Below are 14,475 nucleotides of genomic sequence, written 5' to 3'. Positions count from 1 at the left end.
CATTCCCAGGGTTGTAATCCCCATGTACAGTCCCAGTGTTAGAATCCCCATATACAGTCAATCCCCAGGTGCAGTCCCAGGATTGAAATACCCATGTACAGTCCCAGGGTTAGAATCGCCATGTACATTCCCAGGGTTAGAACCCACATGTACAGTCGCAGGGTTGGAAATCCCATGTACAGTCCCAGGGTTGGAATCCCCATGTACAGTCCCAGGGTTGAAATCCCCATGTACAGTCCCAGGGTTGGAATCCCCATGTACAGTCCCAGGGTTGGAATCCCCATGTACAGTCCCAGGGTTGGAATCCCCATGTACAGTCGCAGGGTTGGAAATCCCATGTCCAGTCCCAGGGTTGGAATCCGCATGTACAGTCCCAGGGTTAGAATCCACATGTACAGTTCCAGGGTTGGAATCCCCATGTACTTCCCAGTGTTGGAATCTCCATGTACAGTCCCAGTGTTGGAAGCCCCATGTGCAGTCCCAGTGTTGGAATGCCAATGTACAGTCCCAGTGTTTGAATCCCCATGTACATTCCCAGGGTTAGAATCCACATGTACACTCGCAGGGTTGGAAATCCCATGTGCAGTCCCAGGTTTGGAATCCCCATGTACAGTCCCAGGTTTAGAATCTCCATTTATAGTCCCAGGGTTTGAATCCCCATGTACAGTCCCAGGGTTGGAATCCCCATGTACAGTCCCAGGGTTGGAATCCCCATGTACAGTCCCAGGGTTATCATCCCCATGTACAGTCCCAGGGTTGGAATTCCCATATGCACTCCCAGCATTGGAATCCCCATGTACAGTCCCAGGTTTGGAATCCCCATGTACAGTCCCAGGGTGAGAATCCCCATGTGCAATCCCAGGGTTGGAAACCCCATGTACAGTCCCAGGGTTGGAAACCCCATGTACAGTCCCAGGGCTGGAATCGCCATGTACAGTCCCAGGGCTGGAATCGCCATGTACAGTCCCAGGGTTTGAATCCCCATGTACAGTCCCATAGTTGGAATCCCCATGTACAGTCCCAGGGTTGGAATCCCCATGTACAGTTCCAGGGTTAGAATCCCCATGTACTGTCCCAGGGTTGGAATACCCATGTATTTCCCAGTGTTGGAATCTCCATGTACAGTCCCAGTGTTGGAAGCCCCATGTGCAGTCCCAGGGTTGGAATGCCCATGTACAGTTCCGGGGTTGGAATCCCCATGTCCATTCCAAGCTTAGAATCCCCATGTACAGTCCCAGGTTTAGAATCTCCATGTACAGTCCCAGGGTTTGAATCCCCATGTACAGTCCCAGGGTTTGAATCCCCATGTACAGTCCCAGGGTTGGAATCCCCATGTACAGTCCCAGGGTTAGAATCCCCATGTACAGTCCCAGGATTGGAATACCAATGTACAGTCCCAGGGTTGGAATCCCCATGTACAGCCCCAGGGTTAGAATCCCCATGTGCAGTCCCAGGATGAGAATCCCCATGTACAGTCCCAGGGTGAGAATCCTCATGTGCCGTCCCAGGGTTGGAATCCCCATGTACAGTCCCAGGTTTAGAATCCCCATGTACAGTCCCAGGGTTGGAATCCCCATGTACAGTCCCAGGGTTGGGATCCCCTTCTACAGTCCCAGGGTTGGAATCCCCTACTGCAGTCCCAAGGTTGGAATCCCCATGTACAGTCCCAGAGTTAGAATCCCCACCAACAGTCCCAGGATTAGAATCCTCATGTACAGTCCCAGGGTTGGAATCCCCATGTACAGTCCCAGGGTTGGAATCCCCATGTACAGTCGCATGGTTGGAATTCCCATCTACAGTCCCAGGTTTAGAATTCCCATGTACAGTCCCAGGGTTAGAATCCCCGTGTACAGTCCCAGGGTTAGAATCCCCGTGTACAGTCCCAGGGTTAGAATCCCCATGTACGGTCCCAGGTTTAGAATCCCCATGTACATTCCCAGGGTTGTAATCCCCATGTACAGTCCCAGTGTTAGAATCCCCATATACAGTCAATCCCCAGGTGCAGTCCCAGGATTGAAATACCCATGTACAGTCCCAGGGTTAGAATCGCCATGTACATTCCCAGGGTTAGAATCCACATGTACAGTCGCAGGGTTGGAAATCCCATGTACAGTCCCAGGGTTGGAATCCCCATGTACAGTCCCAGGGTTGAAATCCCCATGTACAGTCCCAGGGTTGGAATCCCCATGTACAGTCCCAGGGTTGGAATCCCCATGTACAGTCCCAGGGTTGGAATCCCCATGTACAGTCGCAGGGTTGGAAATCCCATGTCCAGTCCCAGGGTTGGAATCCGCATGTACAGTCCCAGGGTTAGAATCCACATGTACAGTTCCAGGGTTGGAATCCCCATGTACTTACCAGTGTTGGAATCTCCATGTACAGTCCCAGTGTTGGAAGCCCCATGTGCAGTCCCAGGGTTGGAATGCCAATGTACAGTCCCAGTGTTTGAATCCCCATGTACATTCCCAGGGTTAGAATCCACATGTACACTCGCAGGGTTGGAAATCCCATGTGCAGTCCCAGGTTTGGAATCCCCATGTACAGTCCCAGGTTTAGAATCTCCATTTATAGTCCCAGGGTTTGAATCCCCATGTACAGTCCCAGGGTTGGAATCCCCATGTACAGTCCCAGGGTTGGAATCCCCATGTACAGTCCCAGGGTTATCATCCCCATGTACAGTCCCAGGGTTGGAATTCCCATATGCACTCCCAGCATTGGAATCCCCATGTACAGTCCCGGGTTTGGAATCCCCATGTACAGTCCCAGGGTGAGAATCCCCATGTGCAATCCCAGGGTTGGAAACCCCATGTACAGTCCCAGGGTTGGAAACCCCATGTACAGTCCCAGGGCTGGAATCGCCATGTACAGTCCCAGGGCTGGAATCGCCATGTACAGTCCCAGGGTTTGAATCCCCATGTACAGTCCCATAGTTGGAATCCCCATGTACAGTCCCAGGGTTGGAATCCCCATGTACAGTTCCAGGGTTAGAATCCCCATGTACTGTCCCAGGGTTGGAATACCCATGTACAGTCCCAGGGTAGGGAACCCCATGTTCAGTCCCAGGGTTGGAATCCCCATGTATTTCCCAGTGTTGGAATCTCCATGTACAGTCCCAGTGTTGGAAGCCCCATGTGCAGTCCCAGGGTTGGAATGCCCATGTACAGTTCCGGGGTTGGAATCCCCATGTCCATTCCAAGCTTAGAATCCCCATGTACAGTCCCAGGTTTAGAATCTCCATGTACAGTCCCAGGATTTGAATCCCCATGTACAGTCCCAGGGTTTGAATCCCCATGTACAGTCCCAGGGTTGGAATCCCCATGTACAGTCCCAGGGTTAGAATCCCCATGTACAGTCCCAGGATTGGAATACCCATGTACAGCCCCAGGGTTAGAATCCCCATGTGCAGTCCCAGGATGAGAATCCCCATGTACAGTCCCAGGGTGAGAATCATCATGTGCCGTCCCAGGGTTGGAATCCCCATGTACAGTCCCAGGTTTAGAATCCCCATGTACAGCCCCAGGGTTGGAATCCCCATGTACAGTCCCAGCGTGAGAATCCCCATCTGCAGTCCCATGTTTGAAAACCCATGTACAGTCACAGGGCTGGAATTCCCATGTACAGTCCCAGTGTTGGAATGCCCATGTACAGTCACAGGGTTAGAATCCCCATGTACAGTCCCAGGATTGGAATCCCCATGTACAGCCCCAGTGTTGGAATCCCCATATACAGTCCCAGGGTTGGAATCCCCATGTACGGTCTCAGGGTTGGAATCCCCATGTACAGTCCCAGGATTGGAATCCCCATGTACAGTCCCAGTGTTGGAATCCCCATGTCCAGTCCCAGGGTTAGAATCCCCATGTGCAGACCCAGGGTTAGAATCCCTATGTACAGTTCCAGGGTTTGAATCCCCGTGTACAGTTCCAGGTTTGGAATCCCCATGTACAGTTCCAGAGTGAGAATCCTCATGTACAGTCCCAGGGTTGGAATCCCCATGTATAGTCCCAGAGTGAGAATCACCATGTACAGTCCCAGGGTTGGAATCTCCATGTGCATTCCCAGGTTTGTATTCCCCATGTACATTCCAAGCTTAGAATTCTCATGTACTGTCCCAGCGTGAGACTCCCCATGTACAGTCCTAGGCTTAGAATCCCCATGTACAGTCCCAGGGTTGGAATCCCCATGTACTGTCCCAGGGTTAGAATCCCCATGTACATTCCCAGGGTTGGAATCCCCATGTACTGTCCCAGGATTGGAATCCCCATGTACTGTCCCAGGGTTGGAATCCCCATGTACAGTCCCAGCGTTGTAATCTCCATGTACACACCCAGGTTTGGAATCCCCATGTACAGTCCCAGGGTTGGAATCTCCATGTACCGTCCCAGTGTTGTAATCTCCATGTACAGTCCCAGGCTTAGAATCCCCATGAACAGTCCCAGGATGAGGATCCCCACATACAGTCCGAGGGTTGGAATCCCCATGTACAGTCCCAGGGTTGTAATCTCCATGTACATTCCCAGTGTTAGAATCCCCATATGCACTCCCAGCATTGGAATCCCCACGTACAGTCCCAGGATTAGAATCCCCATGTACAGTCCCAGGGTGAGAATGCCCATGTACAGTCCCAGGGTTAGAATCCTCATGTACAGTCCCAGGGTTGTAATCCCCATGTACAATCCCAGTGTTAGAATCCCCATGTACATTCACAGGGTTAGAATCCACATGTACAGTCCCAGGGTTAGAATCCCCATGTGCAGTCCCAGGGTTGGAATCCGCATGTACAGTCGCAGGGTTAGAATCCACATTTACAGTTCCAGGGTTGGAATCCCCATGTACAATCTCAGGGTTCGTATCCCCGTGTCCAGTCCCAGGGTTAGAATCCCCATGTACAATCCCAGTGTTGGAAGCCCCATGTGCAGTTCCAGGGTTGGAGTGCCCATGTACAGTTCCAGGGTTGGAATCCCCATGTACAGTCCCAGGGTTGGAATCGCCATGTACAGTCCCAGGGTTTGAATCCCCATGTACAGTCCCAGGGTTGGAATCCCCGTGTACAGTCCTATGTTTGGAATCCCCATGTACATTTCCAGGGTTGGAATCCCCATGTACAGTCCCAGGGTTAGAATCCCCATGTACTATCCCAGGGTTGGAATCCCCATGTGCAGTCCCAGGGTTGGAATCCCCATGTGCAGTCTCAGGGTTGGAATCCCCATGTACAATCTCACTGTTGGAAGCCCCATGTGCAGTTCCAGGGTTGGAGTGCCCATGTGCAGTTGAAGAGTTGGAATCCCCATGTGCAGTCCCAGGGTTGGAATCCCCATGTACTGTCCCAGGGTTAGAATCCCCGTGTACAGTCCCAGTGTTGTAATATCCATGTACAGTCCCAGGATGAGAATCCCCACGTACAGTCCCAGGGTTGTAAACTCCATGTACATTCCCAGTGTTAGACTCCCCATATGCACTCCTGGCATTGGAATCCCCATGTACAGTCCCAGGTTTAGAATCCCCATGTTCAGGACCAGGGTGAGAATGCTCATGTACAGTCCCAGGATTGGAATACCCATGTACGGTCCCAGGGTGAGAATCCCCATGTACAGTCCCAGGGTTGGAAACCCCATGTACAGTCCCAGTGTTGAAATCCCCATGTACCGTCCCAGGGTTCGAATCCCCATGTATGGTCTCAGGGCTGGAATCCCCATGTACAGTCCCAGGATTGGAATCCCCATGTTCAGTCCCGGTGTTGGAATCCCCATATACAGTCCCAGGGTTGGAATCCCCATGTACGGTCTCAGGGTTGGAATCCCCATGTACAGTCCCAGGATTGGAATCCCCATGTACAGTCCCAGTGTTGGAATCCCCATGTACAGTCCCAGGGTTAGAATCCCCATGTGCAGTCCCAGGGTTAGAATCCCCATGTACAGTTCCAGGGTTTGAATCCCGATGTACAGTCCCAGGGTTGGAATCCCCATGTATAGTCCCAGAGTGAGAATCACCATGTACAGTCCCAGGGTTTGAATCTCCATGTGCATTCCCAGGTTTGTATTCCCCATGTACATTCCAAGCTTAGAATCCTCATGTACTGTCCCAGCGTGAGACTCCCCATGTACAGTCCCAAGCTTAGAATCCCCATGTACAGTCCCAGGTTTAGAATCCCCATGTAGTCGCAGGCTTAGAATCCCCATGTACAGTCCCAGGGTTAGAATCCCCATGTACAGTCCCAAGGTTGTAATCCCCATGTACAGTCCCAGTGTTAGAATCCCCATGTACATTCCCAGGGTTAGAATCCCCAGGTACAGTCTCAGGGTTGGAATCCCCATGTGCAGTCCCAGGGTTGGAATCCCCATGTACTGTCCCCGGGTTAGAATTCCCATGTACAGTCCCAGTGTTGTAATCCCCATGTACAGTCCCAGGTTTGGAATCCCCATGTACAGTCCCAGGGTTGGAATCCCCATGCACTGTCCTAGGGTTAGAATCCCCATGTACAGTCCCAGTGTTGTAATCTCGATGTACAGTCCCAGGCTTAGAATCCCCACGTACAGCCCCAGGATGAGCATCCCACGTACAGTCCCAGGGTTGGAATCCCCATGTACAGTCCCAGGGTTAGAATCCCCATGTACAGTCCCAAGGTTGTAATCCCCATGTACAGTCCCAGGGTTGGAATCCCCACGTACAGTCCCAGGGTTAGAATCCCCATGTACAGTCCCAGGGTTGGAATCCTCATGTGCAGTCTCAGGGTTGGAATCCCCATGTACTGTCCCAGGGTTAGAATCCCCATGTACAGTCCCAGTGTTGTAATATCCATGTACAGTGTCAGGTTTGGTATCCCCATGTACAGTCCCAGGCTTTGAATCCCCACGTACAGTCCCAGGATGAGAATCCCCATGTACAGTCCCAGGGTTGGAATCCCCATGTACAGTCCCAGGGTTGGAATCCCCATGTACAGTCCCAGGGTTGTAATCTCCATGTACATTCCCAGTGTTAGAATCCCCATGTGCACTCCCAGCATTGGAATCCCCATGTACAGTCCCAGGGTTAGAATCCTCATGTGCAATCCCAGGGTTGGAATCCCCATCAACAGTCCCAGTGTTGGAATCCCCATGTACAGTCCCAGGGTTAGAATCCCCATGTACAGTCCCAGGGTTGGAATCCCCATGTACGGTCTCAGGGTTGGAATCCCCATGTGCAGTCCCAGGATTGGAATCCCCATGTGCAGTCCCAGGGTTGGAATGCCCATTTCCAGTCCCAGGGTTGGAATCCCCATGTACAGTTCCAGGTTTGGAATCCCCATGTACAGTCCCAGAGTGAGAGTCCCCATGTACAGTCCCAGTGTTGGAATACCCATGCACAGTTCCAGGGTTAGAATCCCCATGTGCAATCCCAGGGTTGGAAACCCCATGTGCAGTCCCAGGGTTCGAATCCCCATGTACAGTCCCAGGTTTAGAATCCCCATGTACTGTCCCAGGGTTAGAATCCCCATGTGCAATCCCAGGGTTGGAAACCCCATGTACAGTCCCAGGTTTGCAATCCCCATGTACAGTCCCAGGGTGAGAATCCCCATGTACATTCCCAGGGTTAGAATCCCCATGTCCAGTCCCAGGGTTGTAATCCCCATGTACAGTCCCAGTGTTAGAATCCCCATGTACATTCCCAGGGTTAGAATCCACATGTACAGTCGCAGGGTTGGAAATGCCATGTACAGTCCCAGGGCTAGAATCCGCATGTACACTCCCAGGGTTAGAATCCACATTTACAGTTCCAGTGTAGGAATCCCCATGTACAGTCTCAGGGTTCGTATTCCCATGTACAGTCCCAGGGTTGGAATCCCCATGCGCATTCCCAGCGTTGTAATCCCCATGTACAGTCTCAGGGTTGGAATCCCCATGTACAGTCCCAGGGTTGGAAGCCCCATGTATTTCCCAGTGTTGGAATCTCCATGTACCGTCCCAGGCTTAGAATCTCCATGTACAATCCAAGTGATGGAAGCCCCATCTGCAGTCCCAGGGTTGGACTGCCCATGTACAGTTCCGGGGTTGGACTTCACATGTACAGTCCTGGGGTTGGAATCCCCATGTGCAGTCCTAGGGTTGGAATCCCCATGTACAGTTCCAGGGTTGGAACCCCCATGTACAGTCCCAGGGTTAGAATCCCCATGTACTGTCCCAGGGTTGGAATCCCCATGTGCAGTCCCAGGGTTGGAATCCCCATGTGCAGTCCCAGGGTTGGAATCCCCATGTACTTCCCAGTGTTGGAATCTCCATGTACAGTCCCAGTGTTGCAACCCTCATGTACAGTCCCAGGGTTGGAATCCCCATGTACAGTCCCAGTGTTAGAATCCCCATGTAGAGTCCCAGGGTTGGAATCCTCATGTACAGTCCCAGGGTTAGAATCCCCATGTACAATCCCAGTGTTGGAAGCCCCATGTGCAGTCCCAGGGTTGGAATGCCCATGTACAGTCCTGGGGTTGGAATCCCCATGTGCAGTCCTAGGGTTGGAATCTCCATGTGCAGTCCCAGGGTTGGGATCCCCTTCTACAGTCCCAGGGTTGGGATCCCCTTCCGCAGTCCCAGGGTTGGAATCCCCTTCTACAGTCCCAAGGTTGGAATAACCATTTACAGTCCCAGAGTTGGAATCCCCATATACAGTCCCAGGGTTAGAATCCCCATGAAGAGTCCCAGGGTTAGAAGCCCCATGTACAGTCCCAGGGTTGGAATATCCATGTGCAGTCCCAGGTTTGTAATCCCCATGTACAGTCCCAGTGTTAGAATCCCCATGTACAGTCGCAGGTTTGGAATCCCCATGTAGATTCCTAGGGTTGGAATCCCCATGTACAATTCCAGGGTTGGAATCCCCATGTACAGTCCCAGGGTTGGAATCCCCATGCACAGTCCCAGTGTTGGAATCCCCATGTACTGCCCCAGGGGTAGAATCCCCATGTACAGTCCCAGGGTTGGAATCCCCATGTACAGTCCCAGGGTTGCAATCCCCATGTACAGTGCCAGGGTTGGATTCCCCATGTACAGTGCCAGGGTTGGAATCCCCATGTACAGTCCCAGGGTTGGAATCCCCATGTACCGTCCCAGGGTTAGAATCCCCATGTACAGTCCTGGGGTTGGAATCCCCATGTACAGTTCCAGTGTTAGAATCCCCATGTACAGTCCCAGGGTTGGCATCCCCATGTACAGTCCCAGGGTTGGAATCCCCATGTACAGTCCCAGGGTTGGAATCCCCATGTACAGTCCCAGGGTTGGAATCCCCATGTACAGTCCCAGGGTTGGAATCCCCATATGCAGTCCCAGGGGTAGAATCCCCATGTACAGTGCCAGGGTTGGAATCCCCATGTACAGTGCCAGGGTTGGATTCCCCATGTACAGTGCCAGGGTTGGATTCCCCATGTACAGTGCCAGGGTTGGAATCCCCATGTACAGTCCCAGGGTTGGAATCCCCATGTACAGTTCCAGGGTTGGAATCCCCATGTACAGTCCCAGGGCTGGAATCCTTCAGCAACACCGAGTGCGGGTTTCAGGCCCTGAGTCAGAGCCGGCGGACGTGCGGCAAGGACCCCGGCACTATTAACCCCAGGGTGCAGTGCCTCCCCCAGACAAGAAACACAACAACTTGCATTTTTACAGCAGAGGAAGCAATTTAGTGCGGGTTAGCATCAGGGTGAGAGTTGGATGTGGAACTCGGTCCCTGGCCTCCTGTGTAGGGCTTTCTTGTTCCATCAGTTTGAGCTGGAGTGGAGAGAGGGGAGAAGCTGCTGGGTTTAACCCTCAGTACCTCTGAGCCCAGTGGGACCCAACAATTTCCAATGTGAGACTGCGAAGGGATGTGGCTTCTAGGAGAGATTCAGTTGCTAAACAGACACTGTCCGTACAGTGTAAACGATTATCATTTTAGGAACAACTATTTCTGTAGAGGTTTTCAATCCATTTTATATTTACAGATTTTTTAAATTCATTCGATGTGGGTGTCATTAGCAAGGCCAGCATATATTGCCAGTCCCCAGTTGCCCATTGAGAAGGTGATGCTGGGCCTTCTTATTGAACCTCTGCAGTCCGTGTGGTGAAGGTACTCTCAGAATACTGTTAGGTGAGGAGTTCCAGGATTTTCACCCAGTGACGATGTCGGAACGGCGATATATGCCCAAGTCAGGATAGTGTGTGACTTGGAGGGGAACTGGGAGGTGATGGTGTTCCCATGCACCTGCTGTCCTTGTCCTTCTGGGTGGTGGAGGTTGCGTGTTTGGGAGGTGCTGTCAGAGTTCTAGTCGAGTTGCAGATGTATAAAGTCGCTCTCCTTCACCCCTCCCCCTCCCACCTCACTCTCTCTCCTCCCATAGAGGCCAGAGTCTTGTGTAGACCCAGACCGGGTGGCGGGTTCCCTTCCCTGAAGGACGTTAGTGAACCAGTTGGGTTTTTACGACAATCCGGCAGCTTTCATGGTCACTTTTTTTTATTGTCGGCCCGACAAATTCCCAGATTCATTCAGCTCAATTTCACAACCTGCCTTTGTGTTTTTGTGGGTTCTCTCTCACCCTCCCTTTTTCCTGTTTCAAATTCATTTTGCAGGGTGTTAGAAGGGGAGGATTTGCAGACGGGAAACTCAAACCAAACATCACTTCAATATCTGACAGAGTCACTCGATTCATCCGGACCTTTGACCATGGAAGCAGATGGCATCGTTCAGAGCGGAGAGAAACCGTACACGTGTTCTGTGTGTGGACGAGGCTTCAGCCGATCCTCTGGCCTGTCGAGTCACAAGTGCAGTCACACCAGGGAGAGGCCATTCACCTGCTCCGAGTGTGGGAAGGGATTCACTCGGTCATCCAACCTGCTGACACACCAGCAAGCTCACACTGGGGAGTGGCCGTTCAACTGTTCCGAGTGTGGGAAGGGATTCACTCGGTCATCGCACCTGCTGACACACCAGCGAGTTCACACTGGGGAGAGGCCATTCACCTGCTTCGAGTGTGGGAAGGGATTCACTCAGTCATCCAGCCTGCTGAGACACCAGCGAGTTCACACTGGGGAGAGGCCGTTCACCTGCTCCGAGTGTGGGAAGGGATTCTCTCAGTCATCCAGCCTGCTGACACACCAGCGAGTTCACACTGGGGAGAGACCATTCACCTGCTTCGAATGTGGGAAGGGATTCACGTGTTCATCCCACCTGTTGACACACCAGCGTACTCACACCAGGGAGAGGCCGTTCACTTGCTCTGAGTGTGGAAGGGGATTCATTCGATCATCCAACCTGCTGATACACCAGCGAGTTCATACTGGAGCGAGACTGTTCATCTGCTCCGAGTGTGGGAAGGGATTCACTCAGTCATCCACCCTGCTGACACACCAGCGAGTTCACACTGGGGAGAGACCATTCACCTGCTTCGAGTGTGGGAAGGGATTCACGAGTTCATCCGACCTTCTGAAACACCAGTGAGTTTACACTGGGGAGAGACCATTCACCTGCTTCGAGTGTGGGAAGGGATTCACGTGTTCATCCGACCTTCTGAAACACGAGCGAGTTCACACTGATGAGGGACCTTTTAAATGCCTGGTCTGTGGAAAGTGTTATAAAAGTTCCGGGAAACTGATGTGTCATAAGCGTGTACACACTGACGAGAGACCGTTCAGGTGCTCTCACTGCGGGACTGAGTTCAGGCGATCATCTCACCTCACTGTACACCAGCGCACTCATACCAGGGAGAGGCCGTTCACCTGTTCTGACTGTGGGAAGGGATTCACTCAGTCATCCAACCTGTTGAGACACCAGCGAGTTCACACGGGGGAGAGGCTGTTCACCTGCTCTGTGTGTGGGAAGGGATTCACTCGGTCATCCAACCTGTTGAGACACCAGCGAGTTCACACTGGGGAGAGGCCGTTCACCTGCTCTGTGTGTGGGAAGGGATTCACTCGGTCATCCAACCTGTTGAGACACCAGCGAGTTCACACTGGGGAGAGGCCGTTCACCTGCTCTGTGTGTGGGAAGGGAATCACTCGGTCATCCAACCTGTTGAGACACCAGCGAGTTCACAAGTGACAGCAGAGGTTGGATTCTGATGTTATTGCTGCTGTTAATCACATCCAGGACTGAATCGTGTTCACATTGACAACGGGTTTGTTTCTGCTGATGTTAATAACCCCTGTTACTGGGCTGGAGTTTAATATTCTGGATATATGTCAAATGAATCAGTTTTCTTTAAACACATTGTTGTGGATTTTTGTCATTCTCACCTAAGTGTTTAGCATCACCCGGCTAGAGCTCAGAAAGGACAATCTGAGGGGAGGATCGTACAGCGGGGACAGAACTACAGCCTGGACACAGTCCTTCAGGGCCACACTGAGAGGGGCAAACGGCACTTTGGTCTTTCTCGTCTCTCTTCACTGAAAGGAAAGTTGCTGGGCAGATTAAGAACATAAGAAAAGATCATAAGAATTAGGAGCAGGAGTCAGTCACACGGCCCCTCGAGCCTGCTCCGCCATTCAACAAGATCATGGCTGATCATCCACCTCAACTCCACTTTCCCACCTGGTCTCCATATCCCTTGATTCCCCTAGAGTCCAAAAGTCTATCTATCTCAGCCTTGAATATACTCAAAGACTCAGCATTCACAGCCCTCTGGGGCAGAGAATTCCAAAGATTCACAACCCTCTGAGTGAAGAAATTCTTCCTCATCTCAGTCTTAAATGGCCAACCCCTTATCCTGAGACTATGCCCCCTAGTTCTAGACACTCCAGCCAGGGGAAACAACCTCTCAGCATCTATCCTGTCAATCCCCTTCAGAATCTCGTATGTTTCAGTGAGATCACCTCTCATTCTTCTAAACTCCAGAGAGTATAGGCCCATTCTACACAATCTCTCATCATAGGACAGCCCTCTCATCCCAGGAATCAATCTAGTGAACATTCGTTGTACCGCCTCCAAGGCATGTATATCCTTCCTTAGAGAAGGAGACCAAAACTGTGCACCGTACTCCAGGTGTGGTCTCACCAAGGCCCTGTACAGTTGACTTCCTTACTCTTACACTCCAACCACTTTGCAATAAAGGCCAACATGCCATTTGCCTTCCTTATTGCTTGCTGCACCTGCATGCTAGCTTTCTGTGTTTTTTTGCACGAGGACACCCAAATCTCTCTGAACACCAACATTTCTAACCGTTTAACAAATATTCTGTTTTTCTATTCTTCCTACCAAAGTGAATAATCTCACATTTTCCTACATTATACTCCATCTGCCACTTTACTGCCCACTCACTTAGTCTATCTATATCCCTTTGCAGACCTATATCCCTTTAATCTTGAGGCCGCTCTCTTCCATGGGTCAGAGCTAGGCACGGAAGAGAAGGTTCCTTTACAACTGTGTTTAGAGTCCGGAAGAACAACGGTGAATGCTGGAAACGTGCTGCCAAATCAAAGATTGGTGTCAAACTGCGATCTGTTCCTGACTGAAAGTGAAATGGCAGGGTTACGTTTCCAGTCTAAAAATGACTGGTAATTATTCCACGAAGATTTAATATGTGTGTGTGACAGTCCCAAGTCTACCATTTTAAGGCAGGTGTTAACTCATTTAAAATAAACCCGTTTAAAATAAATTGGTTAAAGTCTGCATTGAAATAGCAGAGGGAGGAGTTCACAGGAGCCTGTTAACTGCTGGTACAATTATACAACAGACATTTGATCTCCAGATAAAGAAGGACCTGCTGCGTGTTTCCAGGAATTCCCTGTTTTATTGATGTGTGCGTGTTAGACACCAGGATAACTAAAAAATACACTACCTGGAACATCCACGGGGTGCGATCCCGACAGTTGCTCTGGGATTACTCCCGCTGCGGAACTCCAGCACTGACCCGGCTGAGGGTTGTAGGCTCGGAGTGGGGCCTCCAGGAGTGGACTGTGAGAAAGCTGGGTTTCAGTATCCTGACAAATATATGGTGAGGAACCAGAGGAATCCTAACTAAGGAACCGTCTGGTGTTTAACCTGTCAGTGTAGGTCTAGAGGCGAATGATACCTGACTCCCTGAACTGTCTCACATTGAACCCAGTTCAGATCAAGATGGATTCAGCTTACAGGAGAATAGGGAGAAATATCACCCACAATGGAGGGAGACGAAAGCAGCCATTAGAGAAGATCAGAGATTTTTGGAAAAGCTGATGGTGCCCAATTGTGGTAATAATAGCAAAAGCTTTTCCAGCTCTGTCAGGAGTCAGTAGACCGTTAAAGATGGTTTCACATCAGTCTACACTCCTGTGGGTGATGCTCAGATTCCAGCTGTGGGATATGCTGTCGACAATAACCTCATAAATACTGAAATAGAAAGATCGTCATACAATCATCGAGTGGTACCGCACAGAAGGAGGCTTTTCGGCCCATCGAGTCTGTGCCAGCTCTTTCGAACAGCAATCCAGTTAGTCCCACTCCCCCGCTCATTCCCCAAACCCCTGCAATGTTTTCTCCTTCAAGTATTTATCCAATTCCCTTTTGAAT

The 14,475-nt window shown here is 51.2% G+C and overlaps 1 pseudogene across 1 annotated transcript in view; it reads left to right on the top strand.

The window, feature by feature from the left end:
• LOC147119896 (uncharacterized) overlaps positions 1 to 13,562 on the top strand; it is a 118,119-nt pseudogene extending 104,557 nt beyond the window's left edge. The window contains exon 2 of the transcript XR_015078094.1: positions 10,563 to 13,562. The product of XR_015078094.1 is annotated as an uncharacterized LOC147119896 (transcript). The remainder of the gene's footprint in view (positions 1 to 10,562) is intronic.
• Positions 13,563 to 14,475: the final 913 nt, after the last annotated feature.

The sequence above is a fragment of the Somniosus microcephalus genome, chromosome 4, assembly GCF_052327205.1.
Source record: "Somniosus microcephalus isolate GS21.2 chromosome 4, FLI_Smic_1.0, whole genome shotgun sequence".
NCBI lineage: Eukaryota > Metazoa > Chordata > Chondrichthyes > Squaliformes > Somniosidae > Somniosus > Somniosus microcephalus.
The sequence above is the reverse complement of the archived record's forward strand: the minus strand, read 5'-3'. Positions and strand labels throughout refer to the sequence as shown.